We start from the raw sequence: 18,197 nt of genomic DNA, 5'->3' as shown, positions 1-18,197 counted from the left end.
TTCTGGAAAAACAGTTTACACCGAGGTCCCTGGGTTTAAACTAAATCAACCTTCGCAAATCTACCCTCGCGCCACTATTCCCCTGTGCCTCTGACATTTCACAAAACCCCCTGACCTTCTCTCCCTCTCACCTGCAGTCCTTCCCCTTATGCAAATAGTAACCGCGGGAAAGAAAAGGGTGGCGCGGCTTACCGGCGGCGAGGGAGGTCCGGCGAAGGGTGGGGTTGGCTCGGGGAGACTCTGGCGGTCACGTCGAGGTACGGCTTGACGTCGGGGATGGCCGGAATCGCCCGGTCCACGCGCGCAGGCGGGTGTGCTCGTCGGCGGCGAGTGTACCGGCCAAACCACGGCGAACTGGTTCAATCCGAGGGCACGGTGAGCTTCACGGGGTAACGTAGCGACCGTGTGCACAAGGAATCGAAGGATGGTTGAGTGATTTACCCGGTCCACGTACTCCGGCGGGGTTGAGAGCTCCGGCGAGCGTGGACTGGCCTCTCCGGCGAAGCAAACTCCGATTCCTTGCTCGGGGAGCCTCATGGAGGTGTGCACAGTCTTCTCCGAGGGCTGGACGGGGTTGGGAATGGCTCTAATGGCCGGTCTACGGTGACAGGGGGATTGGGCGGCCGCGGACTCGCTGCGCACGGGCAAACGGCGACGAGCTAAACTCCGGTGATGTTTGAGGGTGCGCGGAAGAGTGTAGTCGAAGCCTGGGAGGGTTTTTATAGGCGCGGGCGCGGGCCACGGCGCTGGTTTGGCTCAGGCGCGGCGCTGGGCATGCGGGGGGGCGCGCGAGCGTGCTCTGGCGCGGGCAGAAAGCGTCGAACACGTGGAGGTGTGTTTCTTCCATTGTTCAAACGTCTCCAGAGGTCGCAAACGTGCGAATCTTGCCATGAATCCAGCGCAGACCTCCTCCTGGCACCTAGGGCTATCTCACATGTGTGAGTTCCAAAGGAGGATACGCCCTAGATCAGGAGATAGACGGGCGCCAAATCTGGCTTGTCTCACTGCCCACATTGCGACAAAACTGATGTCAAGAGCTGTCAAACGTCCGAGTCTCGGCTTCCACTTTTTCCAGGGGGTGTCTTAAGTGGTATACCACATTTTTGGTATAGAATCCAAGTGGTTTTGGCGCCATCTTCAAAGTGAACACGGTTGGTCTTTGGATTAGGGTTAGAATTTGACTTAGGGGGAAATAGAGAGTTCTAGCTCTCTCTCCACTTGGAGATTTGAATTGGGGTTTCTCCAGGGGTCTTTTTGCAATAATTCTCTCCCCTAATTGCTGGTTAAAAGGTTGCTTAGGGTTTGGGTAAAAGTTACACATGCTTTGCACACTTGTTCACTCTCCTTCCCTTCTTACCTAGGGTTTTGGAAGATAGGGTTTAAGAGAGGTCTAGGGTTCTTCTCCCCTCTTATCCAAGGTAGTAAGTGAGCAAGGATTAGAGTAAGACTTCTTAGGTCATTGGCAACTTGATTAGCATATGATCTCCAAAGTTCTTATGTGTTGCCCTAAGCTTTTACCCCATTTAACTCACAGTCCTTAGTGGCAAGGTGTGCTCTAGCCATGGTAACACCTGGGGTGTTACAGGTTGAAGAGTGCAAAGGAGATTTGGGACTTACTCAAGACCGCGCACGAGGGTGATGAACTCACCAAGATCACCAAGCGGGAAACGATTGAGTGGGAGCTCGGTCGCTTCCGTCTTCGCCAAGGGGAGGAGCCACAAGACATGTACAACCGGCTCAAAACCTTGGTAAACCAAGTGCGCAACCTCGGGAGCAAAAAGTGGGATGACCACGAGGTGGTTAAGGTTTTTCTAAGATCTCTTATTTTCCTTAACCCTACTCAAGTTCAATTAATTCGTGGCAACCCAAGATATACACTAATGACTCCCAAGGAAGTAATCGGGAATTTTGTGAGCTTTGAGTATATGATCAAGGGCTCGAAGAAGATCAACGAGCTAGATGATCCCTCCACATCCGCGGCACAACCGGTCGCATTTAAGGCGACAGAGGAGAAGAAGGAGGAGTCTACGTCGAGTAGACAACCAATCGACGCCTCAAAGCTTGACAATGAGGAGATGGCGCTTGTCATCAAAAGCTTTCGGCAAATCCTCAAGCAAAGGAGGGGGAAGGATTACAAGCCCCGCTCCAAGAAGGTTTGCTACAAGTGTGGTAAGCCCGGTCACTTTATAGCTAAGTGTCCGATTTCTAGTGACAGTGACAGGGGCGATGACAAGAAGGGGAGAAGAAAGGAGAAGAAGAGATACTACAAGAAGAAGGGCGGTGATGCCCATGTTTGTCGGGAGTGGGACTCCGACGAAAGCTCTAGCGACTCCTCCGACGACGAGGACGTCGCCAACATCGTCGTCACCAAGGGAATCCTCTTCCCCAACGTCGGCCACAAGTGCCTCATGGCAAAGGACGGCAAAAGGAAGAAGGTTAAATCTAAATCCTCCACTAGATATGAGTCCTCTAGTGATGATAATGCTAGTGATGAGGAAGATAATTTGCGCATCCTTTTTGCCAACCTTAACATGGAACAAAAGGAAAAATTAAATGAATTAATTAGTGCCATTCATGAAAAGGATGACCTTTTGGATTCCCAAGAGGACTTCCTAATTAAGGAAAATAAGAAACATGTTAAGGTTAAAAATGCTTATGCTCTAGAGATAGAAAAATGTGAGGAATTAATTAGTGAGCTAAGCACATGCCATGATACTATTGCCAACCTTAGAAATGAAAATGCTAATTTATTAGCTAAGGTTGATTCTCATGTTTGTAATGTTTCAACTTCCAATTCTAGAGATGATAATAATGATTTACTTGCTAGGATTGAAGAATTGAACATTTCACTCGCTAGCCTTAGAAATGAAAATGAAAAATTGCTTGCAAAGACTAAAGATTTTGATGTTTGCAATATTACTATTTCTAACCTTAGAAGTGAAAATGACATATTACATGCTAAGGTTATAGAGTTAAAATCTTGCAAACCCTCTACATCTATTGTTGAGCATGTTTCTATTTGTGCTAGATGTAGAGATGTTGATATTAATGTTATTCATGATCACATGGCTTTAATTAAACAACAAAATGATCATATAGCTAAATTAGATGCCAAAATTGCCGAGCATAACCTAGAGAATGAAAAATTTAAATTTGCTAGAAGTATGCTCTATAGTGGGAGACGCCCTGGCATTAAGGATGGCATTGGCTTCCAAAGGGGAGACAATGTCAAACTTAGTGCCCCTCCTAAGAAATTGTCAAACTTTGTTAAGGGCAAGGCTCCGATACCTCAGGATAACGAGGGTTACATTTTATACCCTGCCGGTTATCCCGAGAGCAAAATTAGGAGAATTCATTCTCGGAAGTCTCACTCTGGCCCTAATCATGCATTTATGTATAAGGGTGAGACATCTAGCTCTAGGCAACCAACCCGTGCTAAGTTGCCTAAAAGGAGAACTCCTAATGCATCAAATGATCATGACATTTCATTCAAAACTTTTGATGCATCATATGTTTTAACTAACAAATCCGGCAAGGTAGTTGCCAAGTTTGTTGGGGGCAAACACAAGGGCTCCAAGACTTGTGTTTGGGTACCCAAAGTTCTTGTTTCTAATGCCAAAGGACCCAAAACTGTTTGGGTACCTAAAGTCAAGAACTAAATTTGTTTTGTAGGTTTATGCATCCGGGGGATCAAGTTGGATCATCGATAGCGGGTGCACAAACCATATGACAGGGGAGAAGAAGATGTTCTCCTCCTACGAGAAAAACCAAGATCCCCAACGAGCTATCACATTCGGGGATGGAAATCAAGGTTTGGTCAAAGGATTGGGTAAAATTGCTATATCTCCTGACCATTCCATTTCCAATGTTTTTCTTGTTGATTCATTAGATTACAATTTGCTTTCTGTATCTCAATTATGCAAAATGGGCTACAACTGTCTTTTCACTGATGTAGGTGTCACTGTCTTTAGAAGAAGTGATGATTCAATAGCATTTAAGGGTGTGTTAGAGGGTCAGCTATACTTAGTAGATTTTGATAGAGCTAAACTCGACACATGCTTAATTGCTAAGACTAACATGGGTTGGCTCTGGCACCGCCGACTAGCCCATGTTGGGATGAAGAATCTTCATAAGCTTCTAAAGGGAGAGCACATTTTAGGACTAATCAATGTTCATTTTGAGAAAGACAGGGTCTGTAGCGCATGCCAAGCAGGAAAGCAAGTTGGTGCCCATCATCCACACAAGAACATCATGACGGCCGACAGGCCGCTTGAGCTACTCCACATGGATCTAGGGTCTGTTTGGTTGGGCTGTGGCTGTGAAAAAAGTTGCTGTGGGCTGTGAGCTGTGGAAAAAGCTGCTGTAGGCTGTGAGCCATTAAAAAGCTAAAAATCGTTTGGTAGAAACCACTAAAAATCGTTAAAAGTTCTTCGATATATGTTTTCATAGTTTCATCCGAAAAACCACTAAAAGCAGGTACAGGGGTGCTTTCAGATTTGCACTGTGAGAAAGTCAGCTTTTAGAAAAAGCTTTTTCCTGGATCCAGCCCTTTGGTTGGCTTTTGGCTTTTAGGGGGCAAAAGCCAAAAGCCAAAAATCAAACCAAACACACCCCTATTCGGCCCGATTGCTTACATAAGCATCGGCGGGAGTAAGTATTGTCTTGTAATAGTGGATGATTATTCTCGCTTCACTTGGATATTCTTTTTGCAGGAAAAATCTCAAACCCAAGAAACCTTAAAGGGATTCTTGAGACGAGCTCAAAACGAGTTCGGCTTAAGGATCAAGAAAATTAGAAGCGACAACGGGACGAAGTTCAAGAACTCACAAATTGAAGGCTTCCTTGAGGAGGAGGGCATCAAGCATGAGTTCTCTTCTCCCTACACGCCACAACAAAATGATGTAGTGGAGAGGAAGAATCGAACTCTATTGGACATGGCAAGGACCATGCTTGATGAGTACAAGACTTCAGATCGGTTTTGGGCCGAGGCGGTCAACACCGCCTGCTACGCCATCAACCGGTTATATCTACACCAAATCCTCAAGAAGACATCTTATGAACTCCTAACCGGTAAAAAGCCCAATATTTCATATTTTAGAGTCTTTGGTAGCAAATGTTTTATTCTTGTTAAAAGAGGAAGAAAATCTAAATTTGCTCCTAAGACTGTAGAAGGCTTTTTACTAGGATATGATTCAAACACAAGGGCATATAGAGTCTTTAACAAATCCACTGGACAAGTTGAAGTTTCTTGTGACGTTGTGTTTGATGAGACTAACGGCTCTCAAGTAGAGCAAGTTGATCTTGATGAGATAGGTAATGAAGAGGATCCATGCATCGCGCTAAGAAACATGTCCATTGGGGATGTGTGTCCTAAGGAATCCGAAGAGCATCCAAATGCACAAGATCAACCGTCATCCTCGACGCAAGCATCCCCACCGACTCTAAATGAGGATGAAGCTCAAGATGATGAAGTAGAAGATCAAGCAAATGAGCCACCTCAAGATGACGACAATAATCAAGGGGGAGATGCAAATGATCAAGATAAGGAGGATAAAGAGCAAAGGCCGCCACACCCAAGAGTCCACCAAGCAATCCAACGAGATCACCCCGTCGACACCATCCTCGGCGACATTCATAAGGGGGTAACTACTAGATCTCGTGTTGCACATTTTTGTGAGCATTACTCGTTTGTTTCCTCTATTGAGCCACACAGGGTAGAGGAAGCACTCCAAGATTCGGATTGGGTGGTGGCGATGCAAGAGGAACTCAACAACTTCACTAGAAATGAGGTATGGCATTTAGTTCCACGTCCTAATCAAAATGTTGTAGGAACCAAATGGGTCTTCCGCAACAAGCAAGATGATCATGGTGTGGTGACAAGGAACAAAGCTCGACTTGTGGCCAAGGGATACTCCCAAGTCGAAGGTTTGGATTTCGGTGAAACCTATGCACCCGTAGCTAGGCTTGAGTCAATTCGTATATTATTGGCCTATGCTACTTACCATGGCTTTAAGCTTTATCAAATGGACGTGAAAAGTGCCTTCCTCAATGGACCAATCAAGGAAGAGGTCTATGTTGAGCAACCTCCCGGCTTTGAAGATAGTGAGTATCCTCACCATGTCTATAAACTCTCTAAGGCGCTTTATGGGCTCAAGCAAGCCCCAAGAGCATGGTATGAATGCCTTAGAGATTTCCTTATCGCTAATGGCTTCAAAGTTGGAAAGGCTGATCCTACTTTATTCACTAAAACTCTTGAAAATGACTTGTTTGTATGCCAAATTTATGTTGATGATATTATATTTGGGTCTACTAACGAGTCTACATGTGAAGAATTTAGTAGGATCATGACACAAAAATTCGAGATGTCGATGATGGGGGAGTTGCAGTATTTTCTAGGATTCCAAGTCAAGCAACTCCAAGAAGGCACCTTCATTAGCCAAACGAAGTATACTCAAGACATTCTAACCAAGTTTGGAATGAAGGATGCTAAGCCCATCAAGACACCCATGGGAACCAATGGGCATCTCGACCTCGACACGGGAGGTAAAACCGTCGATCAAAAGGTATACCGGTCGATGATAGGTTCTTTACTCTATTTATGTGCATCTCGACCGGACATTATGCTTTCCGTTTGCATGTGTGCAAGATTCCAATCCGACCCTAAGGAATCTCACCTTACGGTCGTAAAACGAATCTTGAGATATTTGGCTTATACTCCTAAGTTTGGGCTTTGGTATCCTAGGGGATCCACATTTGATTTGATTGGTTATTCGGATGCCGATTGGGCGGGGTGTAAAATCAGTAGAAAGAGCACATCGGGGACTTGCCAGTTCTTGGGAAGATCCTTGGTGTCTTGGGCTTCAAAGAAGCAAAATTCGGTCGCTCTTTCTACCGCCAAAGCCGAGTACATTGCCGCAGGCCATTGTTGCGCGCAATTGCTTTGGATGAGGCAAACCCTGCGGGACTACGGTTACAAATTAACCAAAGTCCCTTTGCTATGTGATAATGAGAGTGCAATCAAGATGGCGGATAATCCCGTCGAGCATAGCCGCACTAAACACATAGCCATTCGGTATCACTTTTTAAGGGATCACCAACAAAAGGGAGATATCGAGATTGCATATATTAATACTAAAGATCAATTAGCCGATATCTTTACCAAGCCTCTTGATGAACAAACTTTTAACAAACTTAGGCATGAGTTCAATATTCTTGATTCGCGCAATTTCTTTTGCTAAATTGCACACATCGCTCATTTGTATACCTTTGATCATGTCTCTTTCATATGCTATGACTAATGTGTTTTTCAAGTCTATTTCAAACCAAGTCATAGGTGCATTGAAAGGGAATTGGAGTCTTCGGCGAAGACAAAGGCTTCCACTTCGTAACTCATCCTTCGCCGTCACTCCAAACAACTCTCCATTTTTGGGAGAAAGCATGAACACCAAGCAAAAAGGACTCCGTCTTTGGTATAATCTTCACTCATTTATTTATGATCAAAGGGGGAGAGAGTAATTCTGAGGGCTCTAATGATTCCGTTTTTGGCGATTCATGCCAAAGGGGGAGAGAGTAAGAGCCCAAAGCAAAAGGACCGCACCACCACCTAACTTTAAAATTGGAGATTTTCAATTGGTAAATTTCAAATTGGTATCTTATTGTGTTCAAAAGGGGGAGAAAAGTAGTATTTCAAAAATGATATATCAAAACCCTCTTGAACACTAAGAGGAGGATCTCATTTAGGGGGAGTTTTGTTTAGTCAAAGGAAAAGCATTTGAAACAGGGGGAGAAAATTTCAAATCTTGAAAATGCTTCGTAAAATCTTATTCATTTACCTTTGAATATTTGCAAAAGAACTTTGAAAAAGATTTACAGATTTACAAAAGAATTTGCAAAAACAAAACATGTGGTGCAAGCGTGGTCCAAAATGTTAAAAATAAAGAAACAATCCATGCATATCTTGTAAGTATTTATATTGGCTCAATTCCAAGCAACCTTTGCACTTACATTATGCAAACTAGTTCAAATATGCACTTCTATATTTGCTTTGGTTTGTGTTGGCATCAATCACCAAAAAGGGGGAGATTGAAAGGGAATTAGGCTTACACCTAGTTCCTAAATAATTTTGGTGGTTGAATTGCCCAACACAAATAATTGGACTAACTAGTTTGCTCTAGTGTATAAGTTATACAGGTGTCAAAGGTTCACACTTAGCAAATAAAAAGACCAAGTATTGGGTTCAACAAAAGAGCAAAGGGACAACCGAAGGCACCTCTGGTCTGGCGCACCGGACTGTCCGGTGTGCCACCGGACATGTCCGGTGCACCAGAGGACTCCAGCGCAAACTTGTCACCTTCGGGAAATTCCAGAGGCAACTCCACTATAATTCACCGGACTGTCCGGTGTACACCTGTCGGGGACCATAATTAGGGGTACCCTCAAGACGCCTAATTCTCAGCTGGTAACCCCCATCAGCATAAAGCTGCAAAGGCCTGATGGGTACGATTAAGTCAGGGATCAGTCCACATGAGTGACTCGATCACGCTTCACCCGAGCCTAGCCTCGGCCAAGGGCAGCCGACCTCGAGAGACTTCCGTCTCGCCCGAGGCCCCCCTTTTTACGGCGGACGCATCACCGGCTCGCCCGAGGCCTTAGCTTCGCTCAGAAGCAACCCTGACTAAATCGCCGCACCGACTGACCAAATTGCAGGAGCATTTAACGCAAAGGTGGCCTGACACCTTTATCCTGACACGCGCCCCCCCGGCAGAGCCGAAGTGACCACCATCACTCCACCGCTCCACTGACCAGTCTGACAGAAGGACAGCGCCGCCTGCGCCACTCCGACTGCGGTGCCACTCGACAGAGTGAATCTGACAGGCAGTCAGGCCTTGCCAAAGGCGCCACGGCGAACTCCGCTCCGCCCGACCCCAGGGCTCGGACTCGGGCTAAGACCCGGAAGACGGCGAACTCCGCCCCGCCCGACCCCAGGGCTCGGACTCGGGCTAAGACCCGGAAGACGGCGAACTCCGCCCCGCCCGACCCCAGGGCTCGGACTCGGGCTAAGACCCGGAAGACGGCGAACTCCGCTCCGCCCGACCCCAGGGCTCGGACTCGGGCTAAGACCCGGAAGACGGCGAACTCCGCTCCGCCCGACCCCAGGGCTCGGACTCGGGCTAAGACCCGGAAGATGACGAAACTCCGCCTCGCCCGACCCCAGGGCTCGGACTCCGCCCTGGCCTCGGTCGAACGACCTCCGCCTCGCCCGACCCCATGGCTCGGACTCGGCCTCGGCAACAGAAGACAGACTCAACCTCGGCTTCGGAGGAACCCCCACGTCACCCTGCCTAGGGCACAGACCCGCCACGTCAACAGGGAGCGCCATCATCGTCCTACCCCGAATCGACTCGGGTCACAGAGAACGAGACCGGCGTCCCATCCGGCCAGCTCCGCCGGATGGGCAATGATGGCGCTCCACAAGCTCTGTGACGACGGCGGCCCCCAGCTCTCTTACGGAAGCAGGGCGACGTCAGCAAGGACTCGACCGCTCCAACAGTTGTCCCTCCACCAGGCTCCGTCGCACCTCCGACAGCCACGACATCACGCCAGCAAGGTGCCAAGACCTCTCCGGCTGCCACATTGGCATGTACCTAGGGCGCTAGCTCACGCTCCGCTAGACACGTAGCACTCTGCTACACCCCCCATTGTACACCTGGATCCTCTCCTTACGACTATAAAAGGGAGGACCAGGGCCTTCTTAGAGGAGGTTGGCCGCGCGGGACCGAGGACGGGACAGGCGCTCTCTTGGGGCCGCTCGCTCCCCTCACCCGCGTGGACGCTTGTAACCCCCCTACTGCAAGCGCACCCGACCTGGGCGCGGGACGAACACGAAGGCCGCGGGACTTCCACCTCTCTCACGCTCGGCTCCGGCCACCTCGCCTCTCCCCCCTTCGCGCTCGCCCACGCGCTCGACCCATCTGGGCTGGGGCACGCAGCACACTCACTCGTCGGCTTAGGGACCCCCCTGTCTCGAAACGCCGACAGTTGGCGCGCCAGGTAGGGGCCTGCTGCGTGCTGACGAACAGCTCCCCGTCAAGCTCCAGATGGGCAGTCTCCAGCAACCTCTCCGGCCCGGGGCGGTGCTTCGTTTCGGGACTCTTGAGTTCATGTTCTTCGACGGCAGCTACGACATGATACTTCTTCCACCGCCGCGCGACAACGACAATGGCGGCCGACAACCCACCCGCCGGCGGCGGAATCGACGACATCTTCCCCGCGTGGTGGAAGAGCAACATTCGAGCTCGCTCCGTTCTCTCCCCCGCCAACGGAGGAGGAGGCGGGGCCATCAAGGCCAAGCGGGAGGCCGCGCTTCGTTGGCCGTCGAGCGAATCGACGCCCCCGACGCCCCGACGAAAGGCACGCCGGACGTCGACCTCGCGTTCAAGACGAAGGCAAGCGCCGTCCCCCCGCGACACGCTGACCCCGAGCAAGAAGACGACGCCGGTGCGCTCGCGGAAAGCCTGCAGGACGTCGCCCTCGTACCTGAGATGACGGTGCAACCAGTCCCCGATGTGACTACGTCGCTCCTCGTCGACCAAAAGGTACCGACTAACTCCCATCTTACGTCATTTCGACTCGGCCTCAACCCGCCAAACGACCTCGCTTTGGCGGGCGCTCTCATTGAGGCGAGTGCAACCCCACTGGGGTTTCGTATGCGGTCGCCTTGGGACCGACTGACGGACGTCTCGACCTACAGGCCCTCTGGGTCCGAGGAAGATGACGATCCCAGCATCTGTTGGGATTTCTCCGGACTTGGCAACCCCAGTGCCATGCGGGACTTCATGACCGCATGTGACTACTGCCTATCCGACTGTTCCGACGGAAGCCGCAGCCTTGGCGACGAGAGCTGCGGCCCAAGCCGCGAATGTTTCCACATCGAGCTAGGGGATCCCTCCGAAGGCAACCATCTCGGCATGCCGGAGGACGGTGATCTTCCTAGGCCGGTGCCTCGCGCCGACATCCCACGGGAGCTAGCTGTGGTCCCCGCTCCGGCGGGGGGTTACGACCCACAACTCGAGCAAGTCCGCGAGGCGCAGGCCAGGCTCAACGAGGGAACAGGAGCGCTTGAGCCGATCCGTCGGGACGTCGGGCAGGCATGGGCGGGCCAACCCCTGGCCGGAGAAATACGTCACCTGCCCCAAGGTCTCCAGCACCGCGTCGCCAACGATGCCAGGGTCAGGCCGCCGCCCGCATCCAGCGGGGTTGGTCAGAACCTGGCAGCCGCAGCGATGCTCCTCCGCGCGATGCCGGAGCCATCAACCACCGAGGGTCGGCGAATCCAGGGAGAGCTCAAGAATCTCCTGGAAGGCGCTGCGGCCCGACGGGCCGAGAGCACTGCCTCCCGAAGGCAGGGATATCCCTCGGAACTTCATGCCGCGACTTCCCGATTCATGCGGGAAGCCTCGGTCTACACCGGGCGCACGCGCAACACCGCGCCTGCGGCCCCGGGCCACCTCGGCAACGAGCACCATCGACGCGACCGACGGGCCCACCTCGACGAAAGGGTGCGCCGAGGCTATCACCCCAGGCGTGGGGGGCGCTACGACAGCAGGGAGGATCGGAGTCCCTCGCCCGAACCACCCGGTCCGCAGGCCTTCAGTCGGGCCATCCGACGGGCGCCATTCCCGACCAGGTTCCGACCCCCGACTACTATCACGAAGTACTCGGGGGAAACGAGACCGGAACTGTGGCTCGCGGACTACCGCCTTGCCTGCCAACTGGGTGGGACGGACGACGACAACCTCATCATCCGTAACCTCCCCCTGTTCCTCTCCGACACTGCTCGCGCCTGGTTGGAGCACCTGCCTCCGGGGCAGATCTCCAACTGGGACGACTTGGTCCAAGCCTTCGCTGGCAATTTCCAGAGCACATACGTGCGCCCCGGGAATTCCTGGGACCTTCGAAGCTGCCGGCAACAGCCAGGGGAGTCGCTCCGGGACTACATCCGGCGATTCTCGAAGCAGCGCACTGAGCTGCCCAACATCACCGACTCGGATGTCATCGGCGCGTTCCTCGCCGGCACCACTTGCCGCGACCTGGTGAGCAAGCTGGGTCGCAAGACCCCCACCAGGGCGAGCGAGCTGATGGACATCGCCACCAAGTTCGCCTCTGGCCAGGAGGCGGTCGAGGCTATCTTCCGAAAGGACAAGCAGCCCCAGGGCCGCCCATCGGAAGAGGCTCCCGAGGCGTCTGCTCCGCGCGGCGCCAAGAAGAAAGGCAAGAAGAAGTCGCAATCGAAACGCGACGCCGCTGACGCGGACCTTGTCGCCGCCGCCGAGTACAAGAACCCTCGGAAGCCCCCCGGAGGTGCAAACCTCTTCGACAAGATGCTCAAGGAGCCGTGCCCCTACCATCAGGGGCCCGTCAAGCACGCCCTCGAGGAGTGCGTTATGCTTCGGCGTCACTTCCACAGGGCCGGGCCACCCGCCGAGGGTGGCAGGGCCCGCGACGACGACAAGAACGAAGATCACCAAGCAGGAGAGTTCCCCGAGGTCCGCGACTGCTTCATGATCTATGGAGGGCATGCGGCGAATGCCTCGGCTCGGCATCGCAAGCAAGAGCGCCGGGAGGTCTGCTCGGTGAAGGTGGCGGCGCCAGTCTACCTAGACTGGTCCGACAAGCCCATCACCTTCGACCAGGCCGACCACCCCGACCATGTGCCGAGCCCGGGGAAATACCCGCTCGTCGTCGACCCCGTCGTCGGCAATGTCAGGCTCACCAAGGTCCTGATGGATGGGGGCAGCTGCCTCAACATTATCTACGCCGAGACCCTCAAGCTCCTGCGCGTCGATCTGTCCTCCGTCCGGGCAGGCGCTGCGCCCTTCCACGGGATCATCCCTGGGAAGCGCGTCCAGCCCCTCGGGCGACTCGACCTCCCCGTCTGCTTCGGGACGCCCTCCAACTTCCGAAGGGAGACCCTGACGTTCGAGGTGGTCGGGTTCCGAGGAACCTACCACGCCGTACTAGGGAGGCCGTGCTACGCAAAGTTCATGGCCGTCCCCAACTACACCTACCTGAAGCTCAAGATGCCGGGCCCCAACGGGGTCATCACCGTCGGCCCCACGTACAAACACGCGTTCGAATGCGACGTGGAGTGCGTGGAGTACGCCGAGGCCCTCGCCGAGTCCGAGGCCCTCATCGCCGACCTGGAGAACCTCTCCAAGGAGGTGCCAGACGTGAAGCGCCATGCCGGCAACTTCGAGCCAGCAGAGACGGTTAAGGCCGTCCCTCTGGACCCCAGTGGCGACACCACCAAGCAGATCCGGATCGGTTCCAGGCTCGACCCCAAATAGGAAGCAGTGCTCGTCGACTTTCTCCGCGCAAACGCCGACGTCTTTGCGTGGAGTCCCTCGGACATGCCCGGCATACCGAGGGATGTCGCCGAGCACTCGCTGGATATTCGGGCCGGAGCCCGACCCATCAGGCAGCCTCTGCGCCGATTCGACGAGGAGAAGCGCAGAGTGATTGGCGAAGAGATCCACAAGCTAATGGCAGCAGGGTTCATCAAAGAGGTATTCCATCCCGAATGGCTTGCCAACCCTGTGCTTGTGAGGAAGAAAGGGGGGAAATGGCGGATGTGTGTGGACTACACTGGTCTCAACAAAGCATGTCCGAAGGTTCCCTACCCTCTGCCTCGCATCGATCAAATCGTGGATTCCACCGCTGGGTGCGAAACCCTGTCCTTCCTCGATGCCTACTCAGGGTATCACCAGATCCGGATGAAAGAGTCCGACCAGCTCGCGACTTCTTTCATCACGCCGTTCGGCATGTACTGCTACGTCACCATGCCGTTCGGTTTGAGGAATGCGGGCGCAACGTACCAGCGGTGCATGAACCATGTGTTCGGCGAACACATCGGTCGCACAGTCGAGGCCTACGTCGATGACATCATAGTCAAGACAAGGAAGGCTTCCGACCTCCTCTCCGACCTTGAAGTGACATTCCGATGTCTCAAGGCGAAAGGAGTCAAGCTCAATCCCGAGAAGTGTGTCTTCGGGGTGCCCCGAGGCATGCTCCTGGGGTTCATCGTCTCCGAGCGAGGCATTGAAGCCAACCCGGAGAAGATCGCGGCCATCACCAGCATGGGACCCATCAAGGACTTAAAAGGTGTACAGAGGGTCATGGGATGCCTCGCGGCCCTGAGCCGCTTCATCTCACGCCTCGGCGAAAGAGGTCTGCCTCTGTACCGCCTCTTAAGGAAGGCCGAGTGTTTCGCTTGGACCCCTGAGGCCGAGGAAGCCCTCGGGAACCTGAAGGCGCTCCTTACAAAGGCGCCTGTCTTGGTGCCCCCGGCGGATGGAGAAGCCCTCTTGGTCTACGTCGCCGCGACCACTCAGGTGGTTAGCGCCGCGATTGTGGTCGAGAGGCAAGAGGAAGGGCATGCATTGCCCGTTCAGAGGCCGGTCTACTTCGTCAGCGAAGTGTTGTCCGAGACCAAGATCCGCTACCCACAAGTTCAAAAGTTGCTGTATGCTGTGATCCTGACAAGGCGGAAGCTGCGACACTACTTCGAGTCTCATCCGGTAACTGTGGTGTCATCCTTCCCCCTGGGGGAGATCATCCAGTGCCGAGAGGCCTCGGGCAGGATCGCAAAGTGGGCGGTGGAAATCATGGGAGAAACGATCTCGTTCGCCCCTCGGAAGGCCATCAAGTCCTAGGTGTTGGCGGACTTCGTGGCCGAATGGGTTGACACCCAGTTGCCGACGGTTCCGATCCAACCGGAGCTCTGGACCATGTTTTTCGACGGGTCGCTGATGAAGACAGGAGCCGGCGCGGGCCTGCTCTTCAGCTCGCCCCTCGGAAAGCACTTGCGCTACGTGCTGCGCCTCCATTTCCCGGCGTCCAACAATGTGGCCGAGTATGAAGCTCTGGTCAACGGGTTGCGGATCGCCATCGAGCTAGGGGTCAGACGCCTCGACGCCCGTGGTGATTCGCAGCTCGTCATCGACCAAGTTATGAAGAACTCCCACTGCCGCGACCCGAAGATGGAGGCCTACTGCGACGAGGTTCGGCGCCTGGAAGACAAGTTCTTCGGGCTCGAGCTCAACCACATCGCTCGGCGCTACAACGAAACCGCAGACGAGCTGGCTAAAATAGCCTCGGGGCGAACGACGGTCCCCCCGGACGTCTTCTCCCGGGATCTGCATCAACCCTCTGTCAAGATCGACGACGCGCCCGAGCCCGAGGTACCCTCGGCTCAGCCCGAGGCACCCTCGGCACAGCCCGAGGTACCCTCGGCCCCCGAGGGCGAGGCACTGGACGTCGAGGAAGAGCAGAGCGGGGCCACGCCTGATCGAGATTGGCAGGCCCCATACCTGCAATATCTCCGTCGAGGCGAGCTACCCCCCGACCAAGTCGAGGCTCGGCGGGTAGCGCGACGCGCCAAGTCGTTCGTCTTGCTGGGCGATGAAGAAGAGCTCTACCATCGCAGTCCCTCGGGCATCCTCCAGCGATGCATCTCCATCGCCGAAGGTCGGGAACTGCTGCAAGAAATACACTCGGGGGCTTGCGGCCATCACGCAGCGCCCCGAGCCCTTGTCGGGAATGCTTTCCGGCAAGGCTTCTACTGGCCAACGGCGGTGGGTGACGCCACTAGAATTGTCCGCACCTGCGAAGGGTGCCAATTCTATGCAAAGCAGACCCACCTGCCCGCTCAGGCTCTACAGACAATACCCATCACCTGGCCCTTCGCTGTATGGGGTCTGGACCTCGTCGGTCCCTTGCAGAAGGCGCCCGGGGGCTACACGCACCTGCTGGTCGCCATCGACAAATTCTCCAAATGGATCGAGGTCCGACCTCTGAACAGCATCAGGTCCGAGCAGGCGGTGGCGTTCTTCACCAACGTCATCCATCGCTTCGGAGTCCCGAACTCCATCATCACCGACAACGACACCCAGTTCACCGGCAAAAAAATCTTGGATTTTTGCGAGGATCACCATATCCGGGTGGACTGGGCCGCCGTGGCTCATCCCATGTCGAATGGGCAAGTGGAGCATGCCAACGGCATGATTCTACAAGGGCTCAAGCCTCGGATCTACAACGACCTCAACAAGTTCGGCAAGCGGTGGATGAAGGAACTCCCCTCGGTGGTCTGGAGCCTAAGGACGACGCCGAGTCGTGCCACGGGTTTCACGCCGTTTTTCCTGGTCTACGGGGCTGAAGCTATCTTGCCCACTGACCTGGAATACGGCTCCCCGAGGACGAGGGCCTACGCCGATCAAAGCAACCAAGCTAGCCGAGAAGAATCACTGGACCAGCTGGAGGAGGCTCGGGACAGGGCCTTACTACACTCGGCGTGGTACCAGCAGTCCCTGCGACGCTACCACGCCCGAGAGGTCCGGTCCCGAGACCTCCAGGTGGGCGATCTGGTGCTTCGGCTGCGGCAAGACGCCCGAGGGAGGCACAAGCTCACGCCCCCCTGGGAAGGGCCATTCGTCATCGCCAAAGTTCTGAAGCCCGGAACATACAAGCTGGCCAACAATCAAGGCGAGATCTACGGCAACGCTTGGAACATCAAACAGCTACGTCGCTTCTACCCTTAAGATGTTTCCAAGTTGTTCATATACCTCGCACCTATGCAAAGTTTAGTCGTCAAGGAAGGGTCGGCCTAGCCTCGGCAAAGCCCGACCCTCCCTCGGGGGCTAAAAGGGGGGAGACCCCCTCTGCGTCGAATTTTTCCTCGAAAAAGGATCTCTTTTCAGCAGGATTACTTTCGTGCTTCTCGACTACTTCGGAAAGCGGATCCTGGAAACGACGGAGTACACGTAAGCGGCCAAGGCCGACCGAGCCGAGGGACTCCTACGCCTCCGGGATACGGATACCTCACTCATCACCTTCTGCGAGAAGTAACTCGCGCTCGGATAAAGCGACTCCGTGGACCGAACAAGTCTTCACGTTTGGAAGCTCTCCTGCCGAAGCAGTCCTTCAAGCTTTCTCGACTAAGTCGGGGACAGGGCCTCATGGACGGGTGAAAGTACGCGTAAGCGGCAAGGCCGACCGAGCCGAGGGATTCCCACGCCTCTGGGATACGGATACCTCACTCGTCCCTTCCGCGAGAAGCAACTCTCGCTCACACAAACATCCCCGTTACCGACAGAGTCCAGATGCTCGAAACAAGAGAAAAAAAAGGCGCAGCTTCGCAAGCACGGCGAGGGTGTGTTTTCTGGCCTCGGCGGCCGCAGAAGGCACACGCTACAAGACGATCTGATCCTGCAGGCTCGGGTCTTCACGCTGAAGGGAGCCGTAGCACCCTCGGCATCGACGACGTCTTCAGCAGAGTCCGACCCAGCCTCGGACGGCGACGCGGTCCAGGGATTCCTCCGGGAATCCGGCCCGAGCAGGCGGCTCGGCCGGTTACCCCTGGGGCCTCGGCCGACCGGCTTCCAAGGGCGCCAGCCCGACCCGAGGCCTCGGCTGATCGACTTTGGCGTCGGCTCCGCTGACGGACAACACGGCTAGGCTCCGGCCAACCAGGTTCCCATTCTCGAGCCAACTCCGCCTCTGTTCATACTGATATCGCTACCCCTGGCCTCGGCTCATCGAAGGGCGGCCGAAGGGTCTCTTTAACTAAGCTAGAGGAGCCCCAGACAACAAGGCCGATCGGGCCGAGGGATTCCTACGCCTCCGGGATACGGATACCTCACTCGTCACCTTGACACGGGGCGACTCATGCTCGGTAAAGCGGTTCAGATATTCAACAGACGAGACTTAGCGCTCGAAAATGAGGAAAGAACATGGCTCCGTGCCGAAATTACATACATGTTCAGGCCTCGACAGCCACAATGAACAAAAAACACTGGCATTCGAGATGCCATTACAAACGGAACTCCGGTTCCCCTCCGTAGGAACGAACCAGCCATTCTAACCATGACGACAACCGAGGGGGAAGGCCTGCGGAGTAACAGAAGAACGACGAGCGGCTCGCTGCCGCCCGTTCTAACCACGACGACAACCGCCCCCGCCCTAGGCAGCGAAGCGGCTTAGGCAGCAGCTTTGGGGCAGGTGTCACGACAGGAGGGCTCTCCCCCGCTGAGGACGAGAACCAGCCATTCAGGCAGGGAGACGGAGACCCAGGGCCACTAGCGCCCTACCTATCCCGACATGGCTGGAGGAAGTCCCCGTGGGACTCGAGGACGCCATTCTCC

This window comes from Zea mays, chromosome 8 (genome assembly GCF_902167145.1).
Source record: "Zea mays cultivar B73 chromosome 8, Zm-B73-REFERENCE-NAM-5.0, whole genome shotgun sequence".
NCBI classification, from domain to species: Eukaryota; Viridiplantae; Streptophyta; class Magnoliopsida; order Poales; family Poaceae; genus Zea; species Zea mays.
This window is presented reverse-complemented; position numbering follows the sequence as displayed.